General features: G+C 42.3%; 1 long non-coding RNA gene across 1 annotated transcript; it reads right to left on the bottom strand.

Moving 5' to 3' along the window:
* Positions 1 to 4,004: 4,004 nt before the first annotated feature.
* Positions 4,005 to 4,661, bottom strand: LOC137440208 (uncharacterized). Its single transcript, XR_010987084.2, has 2 exons — positions 4,471 to 4,661; positions 4,005 to 4,306 (listed from the first exon to the last, which is right to left on the bottom strand). It is a non-coding gene; the product is annotated as an uncharacterized LOC137440208 (long non-coding RNA).
* Positions 4,662 to 9,037: the final 4,376 nt, after the last annotated feature.

The following is a 9,037-nucleotide window of genomic DNA, read 5'->3' as shown; positions in this document are numbered from 1 at the left end:
GTCTGACATTGAGGGCCTCCATCCATTGATGAGTGTGTCGAAGCAGCATGTCCAAGGAGGAGTGACTTGGCCTGAAACTAATTTGGTGATCCGAGATGAGGTTGTTGGAGAAAAGGAACGCTAATGAGGGGACCATGGGGTACCCTTTTGAAATTGCTAAGATTATTATTATTATTCTGATTCCATGAAAATTTGTTGGCGACCAACAGGTGAAACCGTTCATCGTAGAAATTTGAAAATTTGACCATGTTTGGTATACCACTTGACTTGATGCATATCCTAAGTATGACGTCATAGGTCACGTGACCTGGCGGCCATATTGGATTTATGAAAACCTTTAAAATGCATCTCCACCTTCATTTTTTCAATCGATTGAGTAGAAACTTTGATCACTTATAGTATGTTACTTGATTGAATGCATATCCTAAATATGACGTCATAGGTCACGTGACACGGCGTCCATATTGGATTTCACACAAATCTTTAAAATGTATCTCCATTTTTCGATCGATTGAGTTGAAACTTTGACCACTTATAGTACGCCACGTGATTGGATACATATAATAAATATGACGTCATAGGTCACGTGACACGGCGGCCATGTTGGATTTCTTTAAAACCTTTAAAATGCATCTGTCTACTTTTCGATCGATTGAGATGAAACTTTGACCACTTATAGTACGCCAAGTGATTGGATACATATCATAAATATGACATCAAAGGTCACGTGACATGGCGGCCATGTTGGATTTCTTGCAAACCTTTAAAATGCATCTTTGTCCTTATTTTTTGATCGATTGAGTTTAAACTTTAACCACTTATAGTATGTCACTTGAATGGATGCATATCCTAAATATGGCATATGTCACGTGACATGGCGGCCATATTGGATTTTATAAAAAACCTTTAAAATGCATCCCTGCCTTCATTTTTCGATTGATTGAGTTGAAACTTTGACCACTTATAGTACGTCACGTGTTTGGATACATATCCCAAATATGACGTCATAGGTCATGTGACCTGGCAGCCATAATGAATTGCATGCAAACCTTTAATATGCATCTGTCTTTATTCTTTGATCCATTGAGTTGAAACTTTAACCACTTATAGTATGTCACTTGATTGGATGTATATCCTAAATATGACGTCATAGGTCACATGATATGGCGGCCAAATTGGATTTCATGAAAACATTTAAAATGCATCTCTGTCTTCATTTTTTGATCGATTGAGTTGAAACTTTGACCACGGATAGTATGTCACTTGATCAGATGCATATCCTAAATATGACCTCATAGGTCACGTGACCTGGCGGCCATATTGAATTTCATGCAATCCTTTAAAATGCATCTTCTTCTTCATTTTTCGATCGAATCAGTTCAAACTTCAAACAATCGGATCCGGTCTGCCGTTGTCTATGACTATGGCACGCACTTGTCCAATTAGGATGGAGCGTCTTGGTCCCTGGATCATCACTGCTCGCAGTTTTGGTTTAGTTTGCCGGTTAGGATTCTCTTTAGATGCATCGAGCCTGTGGCTCAAGATCCATATATACCCTACTTAATCCTAATATATGTATATGTATATATATATATATATATATATATATATATATATATATATATATATATATATATATATATATATATACTAGCGGGGTCACCCGTGGGAATCCCACGGGCATGGATGTGTGTGACATTTCAACATATTGAGTTAGATGCTGCACATTCATTTTTACAAAATGGTTACTGGCAAGTCATCAGATCCAGAAATGGTGTAATGAACACAATTTATTTATTTCACATAATATGTGACCCCTCACTCCTCTCCACCTGGCACTCTCCTCTCTCCACCTGACACTCTCCTCTCTCCACCCAGCACTCCTCTCCTCTCCAATCCCTCACATTCCTCTCCTTTCCAATCCCTCACCTCTCCAATCCCTCACACTCCTCTCCTCTCCAATCCCTCACACGCCTCTCCAATCACGCCTCACACTCCTCTCCAATCGCGCCTCACACTCCTCTCCAATCGCGCCTCACACTCCTCTCCAATCGCGCCTCACACTCCTCTCCAATCGTGCCTCACACTCCTCTCCAATCGTGCCTCACACTCCCCTCCAATCACTCCTCTCCAATCGTGCCTCACACTCCTCTCCAATCACGCCTCACACTCCTCTCCAATCGTGCCTCACACTCCTCTCCAATCGCGCCTCACACTCCTCTCCAATCGCGCCTCACTCGCCTCTCCAATCGGCTTTCCCCGTCTCGTTTCTCTCCTTTTTCTCCCGTCTCGTTCTTTTTCTTGCTCCAAATCGGCCCGTCGGAATCGGAAATCGGCCCGTCTCGCCCGTCGGCCCGTCGGAATCGGAAATCGGCCCGTCTTGCTTTTGTGCTTGTGCGTAAATAAATTGTGTTCATGACACCATTTCTGGTGTTGGGCTAGCGGCTAGGGTGCCGGCTTAGGATCCTGGGTTCGAATCTCGGTCGATCGCCGAATTAATGCCAGGGGGGTTGACTCAGCCTGTCATCCTTCCGAGGTCGGCTAATTGAGTACCAGTTCACTGGTAATTCCCTGTTTGTCGTTGAAGGCGGCAAAAAGGGTTGGCGTCAGGAAGGGCATCCGGCCGTAAAACATTGCTTCAAAAAGGGGACAAAAAAACAACAACTACCACGGTCCCCGAAAAGGCCAACCCCCGCTTTGCGGGGAAAAATGGCCTCTAAACGGTGGTTTTTACACCATTTCTGGATCTGATGACTTGCCAGTAACCATTTTGTAAAAATGAATGTGCAGCATCTAACTCAATATGTCGAAATGTCACACACATCCATGCCCGTGGGATTCCCACGGGTGACCCCGCAAGTTTGCATTGACGTTCGTCGATGGACTCGTTCGCCCGTCTCATTCGTTTTCTTGCTGCATCCTGTTCAAGTCTGCGTTCTTCATCGATCGTCTCATTCATTTTGGAAATAGAAGTTTCCACGCAGCGCATGAATTGTCACGATCCTCAAGAGGAATTTGTCTCGTAATCATCAAATGATAAATGGCAAGTAAATTATATTGTGGAAAATTAAAGATTTCAAATAAACCTATTTAAAGTGTATTCGCACATAACTAATTTTAAAAAACGAAGAAATATCTCTCGGTAATTTCCTGAAACATATTTTACTTCCGGCTAATAATGTTGAATTAAATAAAAACGAAGAAATATATGTCGGCATCATTGTTGACGTTTTTGTGACGACTGTCATCAAACGAAAAAGTAATATATCTTAACGGAAAAGCAAAAGCGAATTTTTAATATATATCGACACGTTGCCGTCGGTGTCATGTTGGGCGGTGTATGATACACCATGACGCGATTTTTAAAAATATATCTCTGCATTTTCCCGCGTGTGTGGAATGTTCTCAATTATTGCTGACACCGAGTCCAAAACCATCGATAAAAATGAAATCATATGGTGAGTTAGATTGGAGATAAAGGCGTGAGAGAGACTCAATGGCCTTGAAGTTGAAGTTACAGGCGTTTGAGAATTCATTTCGTTCTATAAACGGCAACTTTCATTGGATTTCCTTCCCGTTTTTTTTCAACCGAGTCGAAAACTATGTTAGCGACTGTGAAAAATGAAATGATATATCGAATTTTTAATATGTATCGACACGTTGCCGTCGGTGTCATGTTAGGCGGTGTATGATACACCATGACGCGATTTTAAAAAATATATCTGCATTTTCCCGCGTGTGTGGAATGTTCTCAATTATTGCTGACACCGACTCTAAAACCATCGATAAAAATGAAATCATATGGTGAGTTAGATTGGAGATAAAGGCGTGAGAGAGACTCAATGGCCTTGAAGTTAGGCAAGATAAAAAAAATGAGTTGGTGATCGTCCTTTTTTCTCAAAAGTTCGGGTAGGGAGGGAGGTTTTTTTTTTTTTTTTTTTTTTTTTTTTCCTACTTTCCATTGAGTTTTGTTGACATGGAAAAATATGAAATAAAGACTCCTTTCTCCTCAAAATGATTTAATTTCTTCATTCATCTCACAGATTTACAGACATTGCCCAAATCTCTATGAAACACAGTGTTTGTGTGATTTTGGATGATGTTGAATGTCCTAGCTGAGCTTGGTAGTGAAAGGGCAAGACACCTGTACATGTATATACACCATGACATCGGAAAAACAGATAAACACCATGCCCTTGGCACCTTGGCACCCAAGTACAAAAAGCATCATCACGGGCAGCATTCATGAGGACACTAAAAACAGTTGGTCGACTATCGGGTTCCATCCTGTGATCCGTGGCCGTGTCTGCAGCCAACACAAATTTGAGAAATGAGCCAAGAGTCTTTGTCACATCAGAAACTTTGCAAGCTGGTGAAACCTTCGTCATGTCGGTTTTACTGGGGCCGGCGAATACTTTGACAAAAGTACCGCGTGTATCGTCAGGCAATGGCTCCCTATCCCCATCATACTTGCCGTCTGAGAACTCTGCATAGAAGTCCGAGATTGTAACATCCAACTCGATATTGCACGCAAACCAGTCCTTCACCGTCTTGGAAGAGCCCTCACGGGCTATTGATGCGATCACAATAGGCATTTCAAGCCGATTCTAGCACGAATCGATACAGATTTCAGCGGGAAAAATCTCACACAATAGCCGCCATGAATGGCTAACGTAAAATGGGTGAAGTTGCCTGAGGCACTTGCGACGCTCTGCGCAGCACGCACTGCGCATGCGGTGCAGACGGCGCCAAATTTGACTGAAAAGATCGTTTTTGAATGATTTTTTTCAAAATAAAAAATAAAAAAAGTTTCGGGTCGGGTGTGTTTCGTAGGGTCGGGCGGGGACGATCACCAACTCATTTTTTTTATCTTGCCTTACAGGCATTTGAGAATTCATTTCGTTCTATAAACGGCAACTTTCATCGGATTTTCTTCTCGTTTTTTTTCAACCGAGTCTAAAACTATGTTAGCGACTGTGAAAAATGAAATGATATATCGAATTTAAAATAGATATCGACACATTGCCATCAGTGTCATGTTGGGCGGTGTATGATACACCATGACGCGATTTTAAAAAATATATCTCTGCATTTTCCCGCGTGTGTGGAATGTTTGTGGAAAATTAAAGATTTCAAATAAACCTATTTAAAGTGTATGCGCACATAACTAATAAAAAAAACGAAGAAATATCTCTCGGTAATTTCCTGAAACATATTTTACTTCCGGCTAATATGTTGAATGAAATAAAAACGAAGAAATATATGTCGGCATCATTGTTGACGTTTTTGTGACGACTATCATCAAACGAAATAGTAATATATCATAACGGAAAAGCAAAAGCGAATTTTTAATATATATCGACACATTGCCGGCGGTGTCATGTTGGGCGGTGTATGATACACCATGACGCGATTTTAAAAAATATATCTCTGCATTTTCCCGCGTGTGTGGATTGTTCTCAATTATTGCTGACACCGAGTCTAAAAGTAAAACCATCGATAAAAATGAAATCATATGGTGAGTTAGATTGGAGATAAAGGCGTGAGAGAGACTCAATGGCCTTGAAGTTACAGGCCTTTGAGAATTCATTTCGTTCTATAAACGGCAACTTTCATCGGATTTTATTCCCGTTTTTTTTCAACCGAGTCTAAAACTATGTTAGCGACTGTGAAAAATGAAATGATTTATCGAATTTGATTTGAAATAAAACTGGGGGAGAGCAAGACACCACGGGCCTACAAAACAGGACTCAAAGCTATGCGAGTTAATAAAATGGTGGATATTTGTTTATAGCCACTCCCAGAATGGGTGGAGCTATGGGTGGAGCTACTCTGCAAACCGAGTAAGCCACACCCCGGACAGACACCCAACAGATAGACAGACAGACAGACAGAATCATCTACGGCTATTATAATATAGATATATATACAGTATATGCAATTATCAGAGGTAACCGGGTTGTTCTAATTGCCCAGTGTTGTTCTAATCCTGTTTGCATTTTGAAGAAATCAAGAAAAAAAAATCCATTTTTTGTGGGGGACTAAAACAATTCCCCACTCCCATTAATGAATGGGGTCAGAGATTTTTAATATCACCTTTCAAATAGCTACAAAGGCTCAGGCTAAAATGCGATTTTAAAAAATATGGAACTTTTTTTTCAAATTTTTAAAATATTGTTTGACTAAAACACTCGTCGGCACTCACCGGTGAACCTCTGAAAGTTTAAAGAAGATCCGTTTGAGTATTTCTGAGAAAAATGGTGACACACAGACACACAAATACACAGACATGCAATTGAAGTGTGGGGAGTGTGAGGTGGAGGAAACCGATTGATGAATACAACACACAGAAAACAGGAGATGAAAGTACAAATGATCTGAGAACAACGCAACTTCACAACTTAACCCATGAATCGAGATCCTTCACCGAAACGAATGTGGATACTTCGAGTCGTGGGAGGACCCCGTTCCACAATCTGAAAGCAGAATTATGGACAGAGCAATCAACGACACACAGGCAACTCTGTAATAGTATAGATTTATGTAAAAGTACATTGATGTCTACTAATGTCTTGGTCCTTCCTGTATGTGATATATGTGCAAGCTCCTCCATCACCATGCCTTTGGTCAATGCATAAAAATCAATGCCGACAGAAGATTTTTCTGGTAGGGTGTCATCTGCTAGGGTGGGGAGAAAGTTCCATTGAAACCTTTATACAGTACAGGAAAGAGGGGTCAGGGGTCACAATTTCCACCATATTTGCTCACGTAATAAATAAATAGCTTCAGAGATCAGAAAAAAATCATCCTTGTGTTGCAATCCATAATTGTAACCACGGTGTGAAGTAGTACTGCATTGATTATTATTTGTCAGATGAAGGCCAGGAGAGCAACAGGTGTGGTTCATTTTCTTAAACTCATGGTGACTCATAGGTGCTCATCAGTCTTTACATGTGTGTTTCCTTCAACAACTTTCTACCCCCGCTAATTTCACCCCAATTCCACTTTTTTGAAATACCAACTTCTGTCCTGGAAGTCCTTGGTGTCCTTGTGTTTTATACTTCTCCCTCCCCCCCCCCCCCCCCCCCTTCTCACACCTCCTCCCCCCAAGCCCTCTCCCTTCCACACATCTCCCTGCTCTCAAATGTTGTGTTTGTGTGCTTCCCCTTCTCTCCCCATCTTGTTTTCCGCTCCCTCTTTTTATATATTTTGTTTGTCTGGTTGATTTGTTTGTGAAGTAAATGTTAGCTCTTTCACGAGCCTCGATTCAGTATACAAAAAAAACAAAAACATGTACAAAACTATTTGTGTATAATTGTAGCGTGAGTGAAGAAATTCTGCTGGGATCGAGCTCGGAATGTGGCGAAGGAAGGTGGACGGTTCGAATTTGGTTTATACAGGCAAAGGAATATAGGGATATCAGGAGGTGGAGTCGGTTTTAGAACAACTGCCACACCACCATTGGATGAAATTGTTTGTAGTGCAGAAAAAACCGAGCTGGCTCATTAATGACCCTCGGGATGGGGATAATCTGAATCAAGTGATGCCAGTCTACTCATCACGGTGGTCTCCTATACAGGAGGTCGTTCTTAATGGCTATGCAGGCCTCATCCTTCTCCTGAACTTTAGAACTATGAAAGGAATTCAAAAACAGAATTACGAAGCAACTGCGTCACAATGCCGATGGAAGCTCTACAGAAATACAAGGAACGCCATTGCGCTCAATATGGAGGGCACGCGAAGGAACACGGGCGGAGTGAAATTGTTTGAGCGCGGAGTGTGCCGCGTGTGTTTGGGGCCTGCCTGCTTGTTCTCCATCCAGCGATTTCCTCTGCCCCCACCCGCCTCCTGCGCGCCAAGTCTGCTGGCAAGCGGAGCGGCGCGCCAGACGTGTGCTCACTGCAGGGCACACGTCCCACTGCACGGACCCAACGTTTTAACCCCTTTCAACGCGGCCCAGCATTTCAACCCCTTCAGGCACATCTTGGCCCGTCGGCCTAGCAGCGTGTTAATCCATCCGAGCACAACTCGGCCTTTGGAGAGCCTGATACATGAAACCTTTTTAGCCAGGAAAAACAAACCTCTGCGACCTTTTTGAATAGACACGTCATTACCAAACTCAACCTGTTTTGTACTGATTTATCGATGTATAGGCCTACTCTATAGGCCTACACGAGGCCTACTCTTACTGTGCATGACTTACACCTATCCATCACAAACAAGATGGCGTAATTACGGAGCAACAGCAAACAGTTGCTTGAACAACTGTGGTCCTGCCATCATGAGTGACAGTCATGACTGGCACCCATCTTTAAAATGGCTAGGATACACTTTTTAGGAAACTCGAAGAAAATACCTGTCGACGTTCGACTTTTGATTTGTAGATTCATAGAAGTTCTCCAGAAGCTCTGTTCTTGAATTCAAGCCACAAGTCGCCGTCAACAACAAACCAAGTCGAGTTATTGGAAGAGGTTAGTAAAATCACCAGGTATAAAGAAGGTAGAAGAAAAGAAGTTGGAGACGATCAAAAATTTGGTGAGAATGGCTCAGTCGGTACCCCGTGTAATGAACCGCAGATCTCGGCCGCAGGTACAGCATAATGGCTTACAGGTGTCTTGCCCTCCACCCAGAATCCGAAACATGGAGAGACGACTGGCAAATATATGAGAAAACATCACCGAGTTACGATAGCTTAACTTCCATGGACAACAACTCATGTCGTGCGATCGGCGGGGATCGGCAGGGACGGTGGTCCTTGCCAATGGTAGGTACATACTCTGGGCTGGGGGTTTGCAAAGAAAACTGAAATCGATTTCCTCCTGTGAATTCCTTAGAGTTGGAGGGGGTTGGGGGGAGTATAATTAAACTCCTCAAATAATTGTCCATTTTTACTCTCATTTCAGAGAGTGGAGTCATCAGTAAAAAATAACTAGCCAGCAATCTCCTCGATCACTCCCTGTCATTCATCTTTGTCTTGCCAACACCTCTCTCTCCCTCCCTCTCTCTTTGTCATTCCTCGATGTTTAAATGGGCTGGC

The sequence above is a fragment of the Myxine glutinosa genome, chromosome 13 (assembly GCF_964187855.1).
Source record: "Myxine glutinosa chromosome 13, kmMyxGlut1.1, whole genome shotgun sequence".
NCBI classification, from domain to species: Eukaryota; Metazoa; Chordata; class Myxini; order Myxiniformes; family Myxinidae; genus Myxine; species Myxine glutinosa.
This window is presented reverse-complemented; position numbering and strand designations above follow the sequence as displayed.